At 42.0% G+C, this 22,457-nt stretch overlaps 1 pseudogene; it reads left to right on the top strand.

Moving 5' to 3' along the window:
- Positions 1 to 403: 403 nt before the first annotated feature.
- Positions 404 to 2,731, top strand: LOC139375613 (E3 ubiquitin-protein ligase TRIM39-like; annotated as a pseudogene).
- Positions 2,732 to 22,457: the final 19,726 nt, after the last annotated feature.

Here is a 22,457-nt window from a genome sequence, read left to right on the forward strand (position 1 = left end):
TTAGAACTTGAAACACCAAAATAGTGTTTTCAACATTTTCCGGTACTGATCCCAGTCCCTGGAAAAGTGTTGCACAACACTTGATGAAGGGGTTTTACAACACCGTGTCATGTTTCAAAGCATCTAATGATGTGTTTTCATACTCTAGCAAAGTTAAGGTTTTGTCTCCTTTGCTTTCGTGGCAGCTGTTGCCATCAGTTTTGGGGTCACAAAGCACTTCATATTAACATTGTAGGTTTTGATTAGGATGAGGAAGGTGATGAGGGTGGAGATGATGATGATTGGACTTTAGACAACCGAGTAAAAGTTACGCTGTGTCTCTTTAAGAGCGGCAAAGCAGGGAGGAGTTCAGGGCTTGTCACTATGCTGAAATGAAAGTTATGTTGGGAGAAGGAAATCACACATGGTAACAAGCTCTCTTCTACTCTTTGCAAAAAAATAACAACACAGATACACAAAGTCTACTTTTCGTCAACTCAACAAGGAATAAACACTCAGGTGAGTAGAGAGAGAGAGAGAGAGAGAGAGATCAGTGGAGGCTGCTGATGGGAGGATGGTTTATAATAATGGCTGGAATGGGGCCAATGGAATGGTATCAAACACATCAAACACACGGTTTCCATGTGGTTGATACCATTCCAATGACCCCATTCCAGCCATTATTATGATCCGTCCTCCCTTTAGCAGCCTCCATTGAAAGAGAGAGAGAGATGTATTAACTGTGTGGAATTCAAGCCATATTCTCTGTAGTTCCTGTTTTTTTCACCCGTGCTGTTAAAATTCTGTTAACATATGGACAGCGTTACAAACATATTATCCATAATGGTTTAACATTCATTTATAAGTCACTACTTCTCCAAACCTTCAAATTAAAAAGATGGATAGGTAAAGTACAGAACAATCTTTTCTTAACTCTTCCTCCTCTGGATAAAATAAAAATGTATGGAAAATGTTGAAACTGTGAATCAAGATTGTTATCACTACAAAAATCAATACATAGTATTCAGATAATGAATTACTGTATAATGCTGACTCATTCCAGGAAGTATTCTTATAATTTGTATTGTGTTACAGAAATGGCGTCCTCCAGCAGTCTCCTGTCTGAAGATCAGTTCCAGTGCTCCATCTGTCGGGATGTGTTCACTGAGCCAGTCTCCACTCCATGTGGACACAACTTCTGCAAGGCCTGTATTAGTGGATACTGGGATACCACTAGCCTGTGCCAGTGTCCAATGTGTAAGCATAATTTCTACATAAGACCAGAGCTAAAGACCAACACGACACTCAGAGATGTCGCAGATCATTTTAAGAGGAAGAGAGTCAGAGATGAATCTCTTCACAGGGCTGGGAAAGGGGTCTGTGACTTCTACATGGAGAACCTGGAGGACAGAATCATGTGTAAGAAACACAACACACTCCTTGAGCTGTTTTGTAGAACTGACCAGATGTGTGTTTGTCAGTTCTGTACTGAGACAGACCACAAGACTCACCACATCGTCCATCTAGAGGAAGAGTGTGGAGAGAGGAAGGCTCAGCTTGGGAAGATGGATGCACAAGTGCAGCAGATGATCCAGGAGCGAATGCAAAAGGGTTGGGAGATCAAACATTCAGTAGAGCTCAGCAAGAGAGACGCAGAGAGAGAGATAACAGACAGCATGCAGGTCTTCACTGATCTGGTGCGCTCCATTGAGAGAAGCCAGGCTGAGCTCATTGAGGTGGTTGAGGAGAAGCAGGAAGCAGCAGAGAAGCGGGCTGAAGGGTTCATTAAAGAGCTGGAGCAGGAAATTAATGAGCTACTGAGGAGAAGCACTGAGCTGAAGCATCTCTCACACACTGAGGATCACCTTCAACTCCTCCAAAGCTCCCTATCCCTATGTACCCCTCCAAATGCCAAGAACTGGTCTGAGATCAGTATTCACACTGAGCTGATGAATGTGATGAGAGTTTTGAGGAGCTCTGTGTCCGAGCTGGAGGAGAAGACGAGGAAAGCATTTTCTGAGCTTATGGAAAAATGCAATAAAGCAATGGAGAAGTTTCCTGACAAGCTGAAGATTCCTGACAAGCTGAAGATTCCTGACAATCTGAAGAGTATGCAGCAATATGCCGTGGATGTGACTCTGGACCCTGATACAGCAAATCCCTTTCTCGGCCTGTCTGCGGATGGGAAACAAGTGAGAATTGGACAGACATGGAACGTTCGCCCTGACAACCCAAAGAGGTTTGTTAGTCGATGTATCCTGGGAAAGGAGGGCTTCTCCTCGGGGAGATTCTACTATGAGGTGCAGGTGAAGGGGAGGAATTGCTGGGAGTTAGGAGTGGCCAGAGAGTCCATTGATAGGTCCATTGAGTGGACACCCTTAGAGGTTTTGTTAGATTCAGGGCTTCCACTGACCCCTGAGGGTGGATTCTGGACAATGGGACAGAAATATAAACGTTATAGGAATACCTATGAGGCCAACACCTCTCCTTCTGTAACCCTCACCTTGGAAAAGCCCCAGAAGGTGGGGGTGTTTGTGGATTATGAGGAGGGTCAGGTGTCATTCTATAATGTGGAGACCAAAGCTCATATCTTCTCTTTCACTGGCTGCAACTTCACTGAGAAACTCTATCCATTCTTTGACTGTGGGTTTCATGATAATAACGATCCCGCATTGATCATCTCCCCTGTCAGTCATACAGACTGAATTAGGGCACACTAAAGTTACAGGGCACAATACTAAGGCTGGGATTCAATATGTAACCTCGCTATAGTGCGCTTGACATTTAAAGGTCCTTTCCAATGGACTACTCGACGTCTGTAGTGTTTACCTTGAATGCGAACTCCATGAACGCGGTAACATTGCCTTTAAAAGCCACATTGTCGAATAGAGCCATCTTATAGAATCCCAGCCTTAATACATTTTTTTGCCTAATAGTAGCCCTGCCACTCGGTTTGCTAAAGCTTAGGGATGGCCTGGAGAAATGTAACCACTCTCAAATTCATAGATTGACTGACAGTTCATGAGACCGCAATTATAGTATTCAACTTATTTTGAAGCTGAGCATTGTTTGTTGACAAATATATTGTTTACAAACAGTGGAGTATTGACATCAGGGCTTGGTCCCACTTTATTTGGATAGTCCCACAGATGATCTACAGATGGTCATACTATCAACAAACTCTATGTTGATAAGCAACTGCTTGCTAAGGTTACTGTTAAGGTTAGGTTTAGAATAAGGGTTGGGGTTAGGATAAGGGTTAAGGTTAGAGTTAGGGCTAGGGTTGGGATTAGTGGTTAGTTAGTTTAAATGTTGTCCCATCTACTTGGGACTATCCAAATAAAGTGTTGCCTGCAGCTTTTAAAAGCAATGTTCCCGCGTTCTCAGAGATCACATCTGGTAAACTCTGCGTATGTGGGCTCAATCGGAAGTTGCCTTTATTGCCAACAGATTGTCAACAACCCGTGATCGGATGGAATGCTGGCCCATGAGGGTGATTGTTGAAGTTGGTTGATTTAACTGGTTGAATTATAGGTCCCAATCATGAAATCTACCTTCCAAATTCAACTTCAAGACTAAGACAGACTAGGACAACTCAATCGTTGAATCATCAAAAATCAAGTATCTACATCTTAATCACAGAGGACATCTCCCCATTATATAATTGAAATATTTGAATTTACAGAGAAGTGGACGATTTGTTACATATTTTCTGGTGTTATCACATAGGGGCTAATATTTGGAAAAGAGTACAAGAAGGGTTAGTCCCTGTTTTACATGATTTTGTTATCTCGCCACAAACAGAGATATTGGGAGACTTAAGGGACAGATGCAACACTCTATACAATGTTTTAATTCTGCTGTGGGAAGGTTTTCATTTTGAAAACTCTGAAAACTAATATGCTATTGGATTCTTTCAAAAAATAACTGTCAAACACTACTAAACTCAGCAAAAAAAGAAACTCACTGTCCTCTCACTGTCAACTGCGTTTATTTTCAGCAAACTTACCACTTTGTTCATACAAATATTTACACAACAAGATTCAACAACTGAGACATAAACTGAACAAGTTCCACAGACATGTGACTAACATAAATGGAATCATGTGTCCCTGAACGAGGGCGGAGGGGTGTCGAAATCAAAAGTAACAGTCAGTATCTGGTGTGGCCACCAGCTGCATTAAGTACTGCAGTGCATTTCCTCATGGACTGCAGCAGATTTGCCAGTTCTTGCTGTGAGATGTTACCCACTCTTCCACCAAGGCACCTGCAAGTTCCCAGACATTTCTGGGGGGGGAATGGCCCTAGTCCTCACCCTCCGATCCAACAGGTCGCAGACGTGCTCAATGGGATTGAGATCCGGGCTCTTCGCTGGCCATGGCACTGACATTCCTGTCTTTCAGGAAATCACGCACAGAACGAGCAGTATGGCTGGTGGCATTGTCATGCTGGAGGGTCATGTCAGGATGAGCCTGCAGGAAGGGTACCACATGAGGGAGGAGGATGCCTTCCCTGTAACACACAGCGTTGAGATTGCCTGCAATGACAACATGCTCAGTCTGATGATGCTGTGACACACCACCCCAGACCATGAGGGACCCTCCAACTCCAAATCGCTCCCGCTCCAGAGTGCAGGCCTCGGTGTAATGCTTATTCTTTCGACGATAAACGAGAAATTGACCATCCTCTCTCGAATCTGACCATCACCCCTGAGACAAAACCGTGACTCGTCAGCGAAGAGCATTTTTTGCCAGTCCTGTCTGGTCCAGCGATGGTGGGTTTGTGCCCATAGGCGAGGTTGTTGCCGGTGATGTCTGGTGAGGACCTGCCTTACAACAGGCCTAGAAGCCCTCAGTCCAGCCCCTCTCAGCCTATTGCGGACAGTCTGAGCGCTGACAGAGGGATAGTGCATTCCTGGTGTAACTCGGGCAGTTGTTGTTGCCATCCTGTACCTGTCCCGCAGGCTTGATGTTCGGATGTACCGATCCCATGCAGGTGTTGTTACACGTGGTCTGCCATTGCGAGGACGATCAACTGTTCGTCCTGTCACCCTGTAGCGCTGTCTTAGGCGTCCCACAGTATGGACATTGCAATTTATTGCCCTGGCCACATCTGCAGTCCTCATGCCTCCTTGCAGCATGCCTGAAGCACGTTCACGCAGATGAGCAGGGACCCAGGGCATCTTTGTTTGTTGTTTTTCAGAGTCAGTAGAAATGCCTCGTTAGTGTCCTAAGTTTTCATAACTGTGACCTTAATTGCCGACCGTCTGTAAGCTGTTAGTGTCTTAATGACCGTTCCACAGGTGCATGTTCATGAATTGTTTATGGTTCATTGAACAAAAAAGGGAAACAGTGTTTAAACCTTTTACAATGAAGATCTGTGAAGTTATTTGGATTTTTACGAAATATCTTTGAAAGACAGGGTCCTGAAAAAGGGACGTTTCTTTTTTTGCTGAGTTTATAAACTAAAAGGATTGACAAATGGGACCAAATGGGACCAAATAATACATCAAGAGGCATCATAGACAAAGGAAAGGTTGCAAGTTAAAAATGTTCCTGAAGGCCAGTCATATGGCAATTCTATTTGTTGTTGTTTCTGTTGAGATAATATACACTGCTCAAAAAAATAAAGGGAACACTAAAATAACACATCCTAGATCTGAATGAATGAAATATTCTTATTAAATACATTTTTCTTTACATAGTTGAATGTGCTGACAACAAAATCACACAAAAATTATCAATGGAAATCAAATTTATCAACCCATGGAGGTCTGGATTTGGAGTCACACTCAAAATTAAAGTGGAAAACCACACTACAAGCTGATGCAACTTTGATGTAATGTCCTTAAAACAAGTCAAAATGAGGCTCAGTAGTGTGTGTGGCCTCCATGTGCCTGTATGACCTCCCTACAATGCCTGGGCATGTTCCTGATGAGGTGGCGGATGGTCTCCTGAGGGATCTCCTCCCAGACCTGGACTAAAGCATCCGCCAACTCCTGGACAGTCTGTGGTGCAACGTGGCGTTGGTGTATGGAGCGAGACATGATGTCCCAGTCCCAATCCCAGATCCCAGATATGCTCAATTGGATTCAGGTCTGGGGAATGGGTGGGCCAGTCCATAGCATCAATGCCTTCCTCTTGCAGGAATTACTGACACACTCCAGCCACATGAGGTCTAGCATTGTCTTGCATTAGGAGGAACCCAGGGCCAACCGCACCAGCATATGGTCTCACAAGGGGTCTGAGGATCTCATCTCGGTACCTAATGGCAGTCAGGCTACCGCTGGCGAGCACATGGAGGGCTGTGCGGCCCCCCAAAGAAATGCCACCCCACACCATGACTGACCCACCGCCAAACCGGTCATGCTGGAGGATGTTCTCCACGGCGTCTCCAGACTCTGTCACGTCTGTCACATGTGCTCAGTGTGAACCTGCTTTCATCTGTGAAGAGCACAGGGCGCCAGTGGCGAATTTGCCAATCTTGGTGTTCTCTGGCTGTAAGCACAACCCCGACCTGTGGACGTCGGGCCCTCATAAAACCCTCATGGAGTCTGTTTCTGACCGTTTGAGCAGACTCATGCACATTTGTGGCTGGCTGGAGGTCATTTTGCAGGGCTCTGGCAGTGCTCCTCCTGCTCCTCCTTGCACAAAGGCGGAGGTAGCGGTCCTGCTGCTGGGTTGTTGCCCTCCTACGGCCTCCTCCACGTCTCCTGATGTACTGGCCTGTCTCCTGGTAGCGCCTCCATGCTCTGGACACTACGCTGACAGACACAGCAAACCTTCTTGCCACAGCTCGCATTGATGTGCCATCCTGGATGAGCTGCACTACCTGAGCCACTTGTGTGGGTTGTAGACTCCGTCTCATGTTACCACTAGAGTGAAAGCACCGCCAGCATTCAAAAGTGACCAAAACATCAGCCAGGAAGCATAGGAACTGAGAAGTGGTCTGTGGTCTGTGGTCTCCACCTGCAGAACCACTCCTTTATTGGGGGTGTCTTGCTAATTGCCTATAATTTCCACCAGTTGTCTATTCCATTTGCACAACAGCATGTGAAATGTATTGTCAATCAGTGTTGCTTCCTAAGTGGACAGTTTGATTTCACAGAAGTGTGATTGACTTGGAGTTACATTGTGTTGTTTAAGTGTTCCCTTTATTTTTTTTGAGCAGTGTATTTATTATTGATGTTTTTCTGTATGTTTTTTCTGTTTATGTCCTTTTGTAGTTTGTTAGGGTAATAGTTTTTTTTCTGTGTGGGTGTGTTTTGTTGTTAGGGTGTTGGTTTGCTTTCTTTGTCTACCAGACCATGGATAGTGGGTTGAAGGGGTTGGAAGTTCTGGGGGAGGTGTGGAGAGTAATCTGGGGGACCATGAACCTTAAGGTCCCACTTGGGATGGTTATTTGTAAGGAAAGAAAGACCCTCAAAGACCCTTGTAAAACATATTTAATCTTTGTAAAAAATAAAATAAAGAATAGTTTTGTCCCCCAAACATGGGGGTTGGTGGTGGGCTATTAATGAAATATTATATAATAAAATAATAATTACAGAGACATCTAAAATGAGTTTCTCCATCTCCACCTATGAAATAGCAAGACCATGTGGCATAATAAAATAGGTCAACAACTTGCAGATGAAAGCTGTTTAGTACTGAATCCTATGAACAAGAGCTCTTGATATATTCACAGTAATAAAATGAACATATGCTACTTGTTTGTGTCTGCTTGTTTTTCTCCAGGGAAGGGATCCATCTCCCAACATCATCATCCTATCATCCTCACTGATATTACTAGTAGTTGTTTCATGTCACAGTGTCTCCCTGAACAATGTTTAAGACAAAACATCTTATGACAATCATACAGATTAGAAGCCAGACAGCATCCGGCAAATAGCAATTTATTCTACATTCTTTACATTTAGATATACTCTATTTATAAGTATAGAATTATACTTAGAGTACAGTATAATTATAACTATAAATATATATTCCTGCGCAATATACAGCCAATTCTCAGTTATATCCATTAGAGTATAAAATAGGTCATTGAGGTCAGCTCAACCTATCAACAGCTCTCATAGGTCATAGGGGTCAATTTAACACATGAACAAGCGTTGTGAGTGAAATCTGTTATTCTGTGGGTGATATAATAGTACGTTTTCAGTCACCATGGCTGTGGAATTTGTAAGCGGTCAGTCAAGATGGTTGAAACCTGCCCTGAGACAGATAGCTCTCTCTCGCTCTCTTTCTCTCTCCAATTAGCCTAACTAGGACATTATTGTATTGAAGCTGTTGATACCAACCGAACACATTCTAAATCTTAACTAGCCTTGACAAATTTAGTTAATCTACACTGAGTGTACAAATCATTAAGAACAACTTCCTAATACGGAGTTGCAACCACACCCAAAATCCTCAATTTGTTGGGGCATAGCCTCTACAAGGTGTCACAGTTGTGTCAAGTTGGCTGGATGTCCTTTGGGTGGTGGAACATTCTTGAAAAAAAACAGGAAACTGTTGAGCGTGAAAATCCCAGCAGCTTTGCAGTTCTTTACACAAATCAGTGCGCCTGGCACCTACTACCATACCCCGTTAAAAGGCACTTCAATATTTTGTCTTGCCCATTCAACCCCTGAATGGCACACACACACAATCCATGTCTGAATTGTCTCAAGGCTTAAAAATCCTTATTTAACCTCTCTCTTCCCCTTTGTCTACACTGATTGAAGTGGATTTAACAAGTGACATCAATAAGGGATCATAGCTTTCAACAGCATTCACCTATGCCATGGAAAGAGCATAATGTACATAATGTTTTGTACATTCATTGCTCTGGCTCTCCCTAAATGGACCTGCTGTGTGTCTCTCACTTGGCTGACTTGCTAATTGTTTTCTATGTAGAGTAGCTGAAATCAATTTAGCCAAGGGAGTGATTAACAAAGCATGTCAGGTGAGCTGCTGTATCAGATACAACACCTCCTATTAAGGAGTCCTATACCTCTCTGTACCTCTCTGTACCCCCCTATACCTCTCTAACCCTCTCTGTAACTTTTCCGTTCCTCTCTACACCTCTCTGTACCTTTCTGTACCTCTCTGTACCCCTGTTCACTCATGACTGTATGGCCAGGCATGACTCCAACACCATCATTACGTTTGCTGATAACACAACAGTGGTAGGCCTGATCACAGACAATGATGAGAAAGCCTATAGGGAGGAGGTCAGAGACCTGACCATGAGGTGCAAGGACAACAACCTCTCCCTCAGCGTGATCAAGACAAAGGAGATGATCGTGGACTACAGGAAAAGGAGGACCGAGCACGCCCCCATTCTCATCGACGGGGCTGTAGTGGAGCAGGTTGAGAGCTTCAAGTTCCTTGGCGTCCACATCACCAACAAACCAAGCACACCAAGACAGTTGTGAAGAGGGCCCGACAAAACCTATTCCTCCTTAAGAGACTGAAAAGATTTGGCATGGGTCAAATCTTTCAGATCCTCAAAAGGTTTTACAGCTGCACCATCCAGAGCATCCTGACCGGTTGCATTACTGTCTGGTGTGGCGACTGCTCGGCTTCCGACCGCAAGGCACTACAGAGGGTAGTGCGTACGGCTCAGTACATCATTGGGTTCCTGCCATCCAGGACCCCTATACCAGGCGGTGTTAGAGGAAGGCCCTAAAAATTGTCAAGGACTTCAGCCACCCTAGTCATAGACTGTTCTCTCTGCTACTGCACAGCAAGCGGTACCGGAGCGCCAAGTCTAGATCCAAGAGGCTTCTAAACAGCTTCTACCCCCAAGCCATAAGACTCCTGAACAGCTAATCAAATGGCAACTCGGACTATTTGCATTGCCGCCTCCAGTCCTACTGTAAATCACCTCATATAATGTACCTCTCTGTACCACAGAACCTCCAGTTCGTCCTCTAACTCAACAACCACATGCAGCTCCACTGGAGACTTGGCGCTATTCCACTGTCTTGTAACAGTGGGAAAGCCTAAAGGGATGTGTGTCATAGGTCTAAAATGGACCCCTCTTGTCTATTCTGCTGTTCTTGTCTTCTTACTTTCATATACCTTGATGTGAATCAACTATACAGATGAACGCAAATTCCTAGTAGCCATCCATTATGGATTTCACCCTTGTTTTTGGATAAAGCAGAGGAGACGAGTAAAGGAAGCCACTGGAGACTATTGAGACACACCCATGACTCCTCTCTGGAACAACACTGCCCTCTGTTGGTCTAACCATGTAACAACACAACATGTTCTTGGCATGTATTACATTGTGGATAATAATACATTTCGTCACACAGCTTCAGATCTGTACGGTACACAATTTATAATGACAATCTCGTCCCAGTAAATCCACTGATTAACATTGTAATATCAGATCATCCTCATCTGCATGATAAGATGAAAGAGGAATGCTCAATGTGTGAATACGTTTCTGCCATCTCAAGGCTTCCGCATGGCAGGATACGACACACATGTCAAAGCAGTGAGTGGTCTGTGGAAGTGGGTCAGGCAGCGATCCCCAGTTCATACTCAAATCACACATATGAATAAAATATCATGAGGAAATGAATAAATGAGCATCCACTTTTTCACATCGCTGCTGCTTTCCTGGCAGCTCCTTATATTCCTCAATCTTCCCTCCCTTCCCTCTCCCCCTCTCTCTTTCTCTCCCCTCCCTCCCTCGCTCCTTCTTGCCCTGTATACCTACATTTACTACTCGTCATTCCAAACCCTGGCACTGCATGCTCTGCTGAAAGCCGTGGTTGGCTGGTTGGGTTAGAGAGCCAGTGTGAACCACCTTGGGAATAGAACGGGGAGAGAGTAGAGGAGAGGGTAGGAGAGCGGAGCAGGCCGTCCGCCACTTTTTTAAAACCTCTTAAGAATCTGACCCTTTTTTTTTCAATTTTCGCCTAAAATGACATACCCAAATCTAACTGCCTGTAGCTCAGGACCTGAAGCAAGGATATGCATATTCTTGATATCATTTGAAAGGAAACATGTGAACATTTGTGGAAATGTGAAGGGAATGTAGAATAATATAACACATTAGATCTGGTAAAAGATAATACAAAGAAAAAAACCAACCCTTTTTTTGTGCCGTCATCCTTGAAATGCAAGAGAAAGGCCATGTATTATCCCAGGCCAGGCACTATTTAGATTTAATCCACTAGATGGCAGCAGTGTATGTGCAAATATTCCGACTGATCCAATGAACCATTGTATTTCTGGTCAAAAGTTTGTGTCAAGACTGCCAAAATGTGCCTAATTGGTTTATTAATAACTTTTTAAGTTAAAAACTGTGCACTCTCCTCAAACAATAGCATGGTATTATTTCACTGTAATAGCTACTGTAAATTGGACAGTGCAGCTAGATTAACAAGAATTTTACCTTTCTGCCAATATCAGATATGTACTGGGAAATGTTCTCACTTACAACCTCATGCTTATTGCATTAGCCTGCGTTAGCTCAACCGTCCCATAGGGGACCCATAGATCCTGCAGAGGTTTAATAATAGATGAGATAGTCCAATGAGATAAGATCAGAATTCTGTGATACTATTACAAGGACATGAACGGACGTGAATACGAACTACTGTACTCCTGATCTGGCTTTTATTCTTGTCCTGTTACTGTGTGATCATCATCATCCACCACTTGACAACGCTCCTTTGTGATCTCCCAATGTCTTATCACCCTCCTACTGTGTCTACCAGTGGCGATTTTAGCATGCACATTTTGGTGGGGCAAAAAAAAAGTGGGATACATGCCAACAAAGCCACTACAAAACAATACATTAACGGCAATATACCACTACTACACCTGGCTATCAGTCGAGCCTTGTCTGGCAGCAAAACAGTTCATTCAGCCTCATTTACTGCCTTTAAAAAAAACATAGCTGATATGGCTGACTTGCTGAAACAAATGTGGTTTCTCATGACGAGATGTACAAACTATGGCATAAAGGGACGACAAGTGAATAAGAGGAAATCAATTAAGACATGAATAAGTGAGCTAGGACGGACCTAGTCAATATAACTATTTGTTCAGCACTTTTGAAATGTACAGCGACAGAATTCAGAACATGGGCCGTCACTGTACACCAAGTCAGAGCCGTAGGATAAATAAAGGGGTAAAAAAAAACGGTAGAATCATGACGATGTCATTGATCTTCAGATCGGGAACTCAGTCCTCTTTCTAGCTACGATTTACAATTTCTAGTTGGATGAGAGTTCAAAACATATTTTTTCCAGAGTTCACAGTTATCTGACTTTAATGAGTTCAAGACTTTGCCATTCCAAGTTAACAGTTGTTTTGAATGCGGCACAAATCATGCTTCATTGACCGCATGGCCAATGTGGAATGTTTATCATTTTAAACTAGGGAATAGCAGGCTAATTATTGCTTTGCAATGCTTGCAGTTAGCCACTGTTACCTTCCAAACCACTCATTGTTGTGATTTCCAACTTGTTGTGTAATGTTTATGTCCAATGGCCGATGAGCATCGATATGTTTTATCTATAATTTCTCTTCATTATTTATCTTAATATGGCAAGGATTTAAAAGGATTTGCCAGTAGATTGTCAACTTGATTCATGATGATGACCGCTAGCTAAGGTTTTGAAAGTATGATGTTGACATGATCAGTCCAATCCCAACTACTGTAGATATAACGTGATTTGACGTCATTTTATCTGTGGCCAATGACCTTGAGCCTTCTTCGATGGGCACTTCTAATGTAACTCTATGGCAGCACCCAAGGGGCTTGAATTTTCGAGCTCCACCCTTAGACTTGGTGGTGAAGTAGTGTCCCCATGAGGGACAGAACACTGAGCCAATCACGGCACAACACTACGTATTTTCTGCTGGCTTGCCCCACCACCACAGAAAGCACTGAGCTAGGCTGAAACACCTGCATTTTGGAGCTGCCTTACTCAAGAAAACAAAAAAGAGACCATGATTGTAGGCAGCTTTAGTAACTCAGTGATATATAATTTTTTTTTACATTGTTTGCAAACTGATATGTGACACATGTTAATGCCAAAATAGACACTGCCCCACCTGCACTGAATGGTGGGTGGCCATTATTAGTTATATTATTACATTATTATTATAGTTTATTATTATTATTATTATTATAGTTATATTGTGAATTAGCACCTCTCCTCTTATGTGGTATCCTATAGCTACTGCTCACCTTTTGCCCATACCAAGACCCATGCATGTATTCTGTTGCTTTTCTCCTCTCCCACCTATATCTTATTTACTGAACTCAGGTAGATTGTATTGTATGTTACAATAAGTATGTAACTCTCGCCTTTGGGAGCTCTGTACTGCTGCTCTCCTTTCCTCTTAAAGGTCCAGTTGTAACGGTCGTCGGTGGCAGAAGGTGAGGACCAAAGTGCAGCGTGGTACTTGTTCATGTTATATATTTAAACTGAACACTATCAAACTAAGAAACAAAAAGCACAACCGAAACAGCTCCGTCAGGTGCAAAACACACTAAACAGAAAAATAATCACCCACAACTCAAGGGTGAAAACAGGCTGCCTAAGTATGATTCTCAATCAGGGACAACGATTGACAGCTGCCTCTGATTGAGAACCATACCAGGCCAAACACAGAAATACCAAATCATAGAAAAAAGAACATAGACTACCCAACCCAACTCACGCCCTGACCATACTAAAACAAAGACATAACAAAGGAACTAAGGTCAGAACGTGACACCAGTGAAGCCATTTTTATGTTAATCCGAAATCATTTATGGGACCCTACTGTGATTGTTTTGAATTAAAATGGCTAACAAGAAACAAAAAAAAGCTTATTTTTTCATTTTTGACTAAACTCTTTTTTTCTTATCTAGCTGATAGCAGCTGAGGGAAGAGACTGGTTTTCTCAAGACCTGGTCCTGTAGGGCTGCAGGGTGACTCATAAAATCTTGTTCTCCAACATAAGTGGTTAATACCGCATGCATCATATCTTAATGGTTACAACGGAAGTGCAAGATAGGGAGAGGAACGAAGAGTACATAAACCCGCCATTTCAGCATTAGAAGTGGCCAAATGACTCCTAAGTGGCTACGGTAGAAGTAGGAGCTCACCAGATCAGAGCTACGTATAAATAACATTTATGAGACATCTTATCAATCTATCCCCATCTGGCCAACTGTATACCCTACCTCTGCCCTGTGGTACAGACTAAGATGGCAGACAGGAGACAGCAGATAGCGATTGGCACAGGGTCTTGTGGTGTTAGTAGTGGACAGTTAGGGGCCTCTCTGAGTGGCCTAGGGAGCTTGTCAGGGTGGCCTAATGAAGACAAAGCCTGGGGTTGAGAGGGGTTGGTGGGGTTAGAAGAAGGTGGAAGTGGGTGAGGATGGGGGAGGCTAATGTGACATTAATGGGGACCTCCACTGTCATTGACAAATCACCTCCAGAAGTCCTTGACACACACACACACACACAACACAACACACACACACGCACAGGCAAACACATACACACACTGTAGTGTACACACAGTAGTCACACACACAATGAGAGAACACACATACACAGATCCTCCTACACAGTAGACCCGCCACATGCACCCACTCTAAGCACTTATCAAAATGCCTCTATGTACAAACTCAGTTAGAGTAGTAATGAGCGGCATTTGTGGATGTACATATCCTCTCATCAGCATAATATCATCTCTTTTTATCTCTCCACATCCCATTTAAAAGAAGTGGTCACGTTCCATGGTGGGAAGTGAATGTCAAAATGACACATTGTACCCACATTGCCTAGTTCAGGGGAATGTAGCGTTCCCACAACACGGATGCTTAAAATGCTCTGCATCCAAATGGCACACTATTCCCTATGTAGTGCACTCCTTGTCACCAGGCCCTCTGGTCAAAAGTAGTGCACTACATAGGGAACAGAGTGCTATTTGGGACACCGCCTGAGTTCCCCTCAGCATGACTATAAAGTGTTAACAGCTCAGTTGAGGACCCTGAACACTTTACTACCACCCCCAAAACAACAATCCTCTGAGACATCAAAACATTACTATTTATATGTGTTGCAGTGTACAGCACTCCAGGTAGTCCAACATAACTTTATTATTGGATGTGTAAAGTGGTGTTGCGTTCAGTTCACAAGGAAGGAGAGGTACATTATTTAGATCCAATGACATCAAGGGAAGTGCTATATTGAGACCCCCCCTCCCCCTCTCTACACCTCCCCCTCTGTCTCTCTCTCCCTCGATCTCTGTCAGTCTCCCCAACCCTCCCCGCTCCACTCTCTCAGTTCAATTCAAGGTGCTTTATTGGCATGGGAAACATATGTTAACATTACCAAAGCAAATGAAATGAACAATAAAAAGTGAATGGCAAATATTATACACAAGTTCCAAAAGAATAAAGACATTTCAAATGTTATATTATGTCTATATACAGTGTTGTAACAATGTGCAAATAGTTCAATCCCCTCACCCTACCTCTCTCTGTCTCTTCCTCCCTCTCTCTGTAGTGATACAGTCACCCTCTCGTCCTGTGAATTGAGTTGTAAATCCTTGTCTGCACTGAAATGGCTCTAAAGAGTTCTGAGAGGGTGAGCAGAACTATAAATTGACTGACTGTGGATCCTGGGGTGAGTTGTTATATTAGATATACATTATCCAACACCAGTTTGATATACTTTGAGATGAATTGATTTAAAGCTATTTGAGAAGATAGTGATTTAGATATTATGCTGCTAATCCAGCAAACAAACATTCCCACAACTTTCGAGAGCGCTCCCTTAATAGTCTCATTTGGGTCATTAACCAACATTGTCATAGAACTGTTCCCGTGATGTGCAAGAGACCATTCCCTAAATGTCAAATAAAAACTTGGTTACCATGTTCTCAGAACTCAGGAAAAATTTTCCCTCAACGTCCTGCCAAACATATACAGAACACGGCTGACTTGTTCTCAGAACATAAGATATTAATGTTCTAGACACGTTTCATGGGAACGTTGCAGGAACATTTACGTGTCCCAAGAAAATGTATTATGCATCCACGTCTTGTTACTTCTGCCGCGCCAGTCTCTGATTTATTTGAAGCTCTTTTTCTGTTGACATGTTCAGGGCAACTCACAGTACTTTTAACATGCAGTAGTTCTCAACATGAAGTCGGAGGTTTTACGTACACCTTCGCCAAATACATTGAAACTCAGTTTTTCACAATTCCTGACATTTAATCCTAGTAAACGTTCCCTGTCTTAGGTCAGTTAGGATCATCACTTTATTTTTAAGAATGTGAAATGTCGGAATAATTAGTAGAGAGAATGATTTATTTCAGCTTTTATTTCTTTCATCACATTACATACCCTCAATTAGTATTTGGTAGCATTGCCTTTAAATTGTTTAATAACTTGAGTCAAACGTTTTGGGTAGCCTTCCACAAGCTTCTCACAATAAGTTGGGTGAATTCTGGCCCATTCCTCCTGACAGAGCTGGTGTAACTGAGTCAGGTTTGTAGGCCTCCTCGCTCACACACGCTTTTTCAGTTCTGCCAACACATTTTCAATAGGATTGAGGTCAGGGCTTTGTGATGGCCACTCCAATACCTTGACTTTGTTGTCCTTAAGCCATTTTGCCACAACTTTGGAAGTATGCTTGGGGTCATTGTCCATTTGGAAGAGCCATTTGCGACCAAGCTTTAACTTCCTGACTGATGTCTTGAGATGTGCTTCAATATATCCACATAATTTTCCTGGCTCATGATGCCATCTACTTTGTGAAGTGCACCAGTCTCTCCTGCAGCAAAGCACCCCCACAACATGATGCTGCCACCCCCACGCTTCACGGTCAGGATGGTGTTCTTCGGCTTGTAATCCTCCCCCTTTTTCCTCCAAACATAACAATGGTCATTATGGCCAAACAGTTCTATTTTGTTTCATCAGACCAGAGGACATTTCTCCAAAAAGTATGATCTTTGTCCCCATGTGCAGTTGCAAATCGTAGTCTGGCTTTTTTATGGCGGTTTTGGAGCAGTGGCTTCTTCCTTGCTGAGTGGCCTTTCAAGTTATGTTGATATAGGACTCGTTTTACTGTGGATATAGATACTTTTGTACCTGTTTCCTCCAGCATCTTCACAAGGTCCTTTGCGGTTGTTCTGGGACTGATTTGCACTTTTCACATCAATGTACGTTAATCTCTAGCAGACAGAGCGCATCTCCTTCCTGATGGCTGCGTGGTCCCATGGTGTTTATACTTGCATACTGTTGTTTGTACTGATGAACATGGTACCTTCAGGCATTTGGAAATTGCTCCCAAGGATGAACCAGACTTGTGGGGGTCTACAATTTATTTTCTGAGGTCTTGGCTGCTTTCTTTTGATTTTCCCCTGATGTCAAGCAAAGAGGCACTGAGATTGAAGGTAGGCCTTGAAATACATCCACAGGTACACCTCCAATTGACTCAAATGATGTCAATTAGCCTATCAGAAGCTTCTAAAGCCATGACATCATTTAGGGGAATTTTCCAAGCTGTTGAAAGGCACTGTCAACTTAGTGTATGTCAACTTTTGACCCACTGGAATTGTGATACAGTGAGTTAAAAGTGAAATAATCTGTCTGTAAACAATTGTTGGAAAAATTACTTGCGTCATGCACAAAGTAGATGTTCTAATTGGCTTGCCAAAACTATATTTTGTTAACAAGAAATCTGTGGAGTGGTTGAAAAATTAGTGTTTGTAGACCTCTGACTTCAACTGTAACTGACACACTGATTACATTATGTATCTTACGTTATACAGAAATTATTATAACACATGTCCACTAGAGGTCGACCGACTATGATTTTTCAACGCCGATACCGATTAATCGGCCAATTTAAAAAAATATATATTTGTAATAATTACAATTACAACAATACTGAATGAACACTTAATACATCAATAAAATCTATTTAGCCTCAAATAAATAATGAAACATGTTCAATTTGGTTTAAATAATGCAAAAACAAGTTCCTTGCTCAGAACATGAGAACATATGAAAGTTGGTGGTTCCTTTTAACATGAGACTTCAATATTCCAGGTAAGAGGTTTTAGGTTGTAGTTAATGTAGTATTTATAGGACTATTTCTCTCTATACCATTTGTATTTCATATACCTTTGACTGTTGGATGTTCTTATAGATACTACAGTATTGCCAGTGTAACAGTACAGCTTCCGTCCCTCTCCTCGCCCCTACCTGGGCTCGAAAAAGGGACACATCGACAACAGCCACACTCAAAGCAGCGCTACCCATCGCTCCACAAAAGCCTCGGCCCTTGCAGAGAAAGGGGAATAACTACTCCAAGTCTCAGAGCGAGTGACGTTTGAAACACTATTAGCGCACACCCAGCTAACTAGCTAGCCATTTCACATTGGTTACACCAGCCATTAGGCTGATAGGCTTGAAGTCATAAACAGCGCTGTGCTGGTGAAGAGCTGCTGGCAAAACGCACGAAAGTCCTGTTTGAATGAATGCTTACGAGCCTGCTGCTGCCTGCCATCGCTCAGTCAGACTGCTCTATCAAATCATAGACTTAATTATAACATAATAACACACAAAAATACAAGCCTTAGATCATTAATATGGTTGAATCTGGAAACTATCATTTCAAAAACAAAACATTTATTATTTCAGTGAAATACGGAACCGTTCGGTATTTTATCTAACGGATGGCATCTCTAAGTCTAAATATTCTGGTTACATTGCACAACCTTTAATGTTATGTTATAATTACGTACAATTCTGGCAAATTAGTTCACAATGAGCCAGGTGGCTCAAACTGTTGCATATACCCTGCATGCAATTAACACAAGAGAAATGACACATTTTCACCTGATTAATATTGCCTGCTAACCTGGATTTCTTTTAGCTAAATATGCAGGTTTAAAAATATATACTTCTGTGTATTGATTTTAAGAAAGGCATTGGTGTTTATGGTTAGGTACAGTTGTCCAACGAATGTGCTTTTTTCGCAAATGCGCTTTTGTTAAATCATCCCCCAGCGTTGCATCGATTATATGCAACACAGGACACGCTAGATAAACGAGTAATATCATCAACCGTGTGTCGTTATAACTAGTGATTATGATTGATTGTTTTTTATAAGCTAAGTTTATGCTAGCTCGTAACTTACCTTGGCTTCTTACTGCATTCGCGTAACAGGCAGGCTCCTCGTGGAGTGCAATGAGAGGCAGGTGGTTCGAGCGTTGGACGAGTTAACTGTAAGGTTGCAAGATTGGATCCCCCGAGCTGATAATGTGAAAATCTGTTGTTCTGCCCCTGAACAAGGCAGTTAACCCACCGTTCCTAGGCCGTCATTGAAAATAAGAATGTTTTCTTAACTGACTTGCCTAGTTAAATAAAGGTATTAAAAATTTACAAAATCGGCGTCCAAAAATACAGATTTCCGATTGTTATGAAAAGTTGAAATCTGCCCTAATTAATCGGCCATTCTGATTAATCGGTCGACCTCTAATGTCCACACCTGAGATTTGAACTCACAACCTCTTGGGTCATCATACTCAGAGCTTCCTGCATCACTACCATGGCTGTGTCAGGTATCACATAACATAACTATTCTTAAGGCATTGATTTTATTGACTTATTTCAGCAATTTTTTATTTTTTTTGTATAGCTGCCTAATGTTGGTGGAGCATATTAACCTGTTTTAATGATACTCCTGAATCACTATGATCAATAAATTATTTTTTAGAGTGTGCTTTTAACAGAACTCAAATGTACTTCAGAGTGCATTCACCCTATTGCTTACACCTATCAAGTTGTTTCATCTACATCAGTGCCTAGGGAGGAGGGGTTAGGTTTTCTTCTGGACAGGGCCTAACTATACTGGCCCAATAAGCACACATCCTGGAGATACGCCTTATTGGGATTGTGGTTAGAGCTTTTGTCATTGGTGCTGGTGGCCTAGGTTCAAGACCCGCTAGGGGAGTTAGTCTTCTCTCACATTTGTACAAATATACTGTATGTCAATGTCATTATTGCCATTTTAAATTCCATTCATCAGACATTTCGATTGTTTGTATGGACATTTCATTAGAACACGTGGACATCTTCGTTACCATAATGTGCGTACATTTCCCCTCTTTCACGCATTTCTGGAACTTTGGCTACTAGCTTTGTGCCTTTGTGCACAACCTCCAGATGCATTTTCAGGTTTGATGTGGTGTTTCTGGACGAAGAGATCCACGCTGCCTTTGCAGAGTTTGCATTTGACTAAAATGTTGTTCTCTTTCTCCACGAATAACTTTAAATACTGGGAGCATTTCCACAATGAAAAGGTTAAGTGGGGTAACAACACAGCTGCCATCTTTCTTTGATTTTTGGCTTTATGATACAATATTTGAAGACAGTAACTCGTTATATTACTCTGTTACTGGTAAAAGTAATTACTGTAATTAATATTTGATCCCCAACCCTGGTCCCAAGTATTCTGATAGCAATTGTCTATATTTACGCATGAAAACTTGGAGATGAAACTCTGTGTTGTGTATTGTTTTGGTATAGCTGCCATCATTGTTGTTTAAATGGCAAATGTAAGGAAGTACAGACACGCTCCTGTAAATAAACACATTTCTGATATTCTGAGAATATGGCAACCATGTTCTGGGTACATTTCTATCAGAAGCAACAATACCACTTGGGCCGTGTTTCGGCAACAAATTAGGAATGTTACAGGTAGAAATGCAATGACAAGAGCTGATGTGATTCCTTATCAGAGACGTGTTTAGTGCTACGTGGTATATGTGCTGTGGATTTCAAAAGACGATAGCAAGTTCTCACTGAGATGCTGAGCTGCGTAGAATTCTACCGATTCCCATCTTTTAATGAGAAACTAATCTTAATTAGATCACATAGGTGTGTCGTAACTGTTGCCAAACAATAACTTATATTGCTAAGAAGACGGAGTAGGGTGACTCCTCTAACAGGTCTCGAACACAGGCCACCAGAACCAATAACTAGCACCCTAACCACTGTCCCAAGAAGGGACATATTTGTACGGTATGTGCTCATTGGGCCAGTATAGTTAGGCCCTGTCCAGAAGAAACCCTAACCTCTCCTCCCTAGGCACTGATGTAGACAACTTAATAGGTGTAAGCAATAGAGTGAAGACACTTGGAAGTACATCACAGCCCCGTTAAAAATATTTTTAAAAAAGCCTTTATTGATCATAGTGATTCAGAAGTATTTTAATGAATTATTTTTTAATTAAACCTTTATTTAACCAGAAAGGGCTCATTGAGAGCGTCCTGGCCAAGATAGGCAGCACCAAGTCATTGTAAAAATTACAGACAAACAACATGAAAAACTACAAGTAATCTAGTAAAAACCACATTCAGAAGAGTATAACAAAATCAAAAACAGCAATTTAAAAACATTGACAGGTCAGGGAATCAGTCTCTTTCATCAGTGATTTAAAAATACCAATCGGGACAAGTTCTTCCAGTTTAAAAGTATTTTCTAAAGCGTTCCAAGACGATGGCACAGAGTACATAAAAGCCAATTAACCAAATTCAGTTCGGACATTTGGAACAGTTAGCAGGATAAAGTCCAGCGAACGAAGAGAGTACCCACCACATTTCTGAACAATAAAAATGCCCAAATAAAAAGGTAGTAAACCCAAAATGGCTTTGTAAATAAAAGTATACCAGTGACTGAGCCTACGAGTGACTAGAGAAGGCCAGCCAACCCTGGTATACAAAGTGCAGTGGTGTGTAAGGGTTTTGCAGTTTAAAATACATCTCAAAGTGCCGTGGTAAAGGGTGTCAATTGATCTCAAACACTGAGCCGAAGCATTCATATATAAAATATCCCCATAGTCTAGTAAAGGCATAAATGTAGCTGATACTAGCCTCCTTCTGGCTTCAAAAGAGAAACAGGCCTTATTCCTAAAATAAAATCCCAATTTCAGCTTCAATTTGTTTTGTAAGTTGTTGAATATGCTATTTAATAGAGAGACCGTCATCAATTAAAATTCCAAGATATTTATATGAGGTTACAGTCTCAATCTCAATGCCCTGACAGGTAATAATAGGTGAAAAGTTCAGAGGTTAATTTCTTGCTTTAGAAAACACCATTAGTTTAGTTTTGTCAGTATTGAGGATAAGCTTCAATTGACACAAGGTATGTTGAACAGTATAAAAAACATTTTGCATGTTCTGGAAAGCTTTTGTAAGAGATGAGGGACAACAGTAAATAACAGTTTCATCACCATAAAAATGAAGTTGTGCATTTTGGACATTTTTGTCTAAATTATTTATATAAATAGTGAATAAAAGAGGACCAAGTACAGAACCTTGGGGCACACCATTACAGACAGACAATTTAACAGACATGAGCCCATCAAATTGAGTGCACTGAGTTCTATCCGATAGATAGTTAGCAAACCATGCAACTGCATGCTCCGAAAGACCTACACTCAACAATCT

The sequence above is a fragment of the Oncorhynchus clarkii genome, chromosome 20 (genome assembly GCF_045791955.1).
Source record: "Oncorhynchus clarkii lewisi isolate Uvic-CL-2024 chromosome 20, UVic_Ocla_1.0, whole genome shotgun sequence".
NCBI classification, from domain to species: domain Eukaryota; kingdom Metazoa; phylum Chordata; class Actinopteri; order Salmoniformes; family Salmonidae; genus Oncorhynchus; species Oncorhynchus clarkii.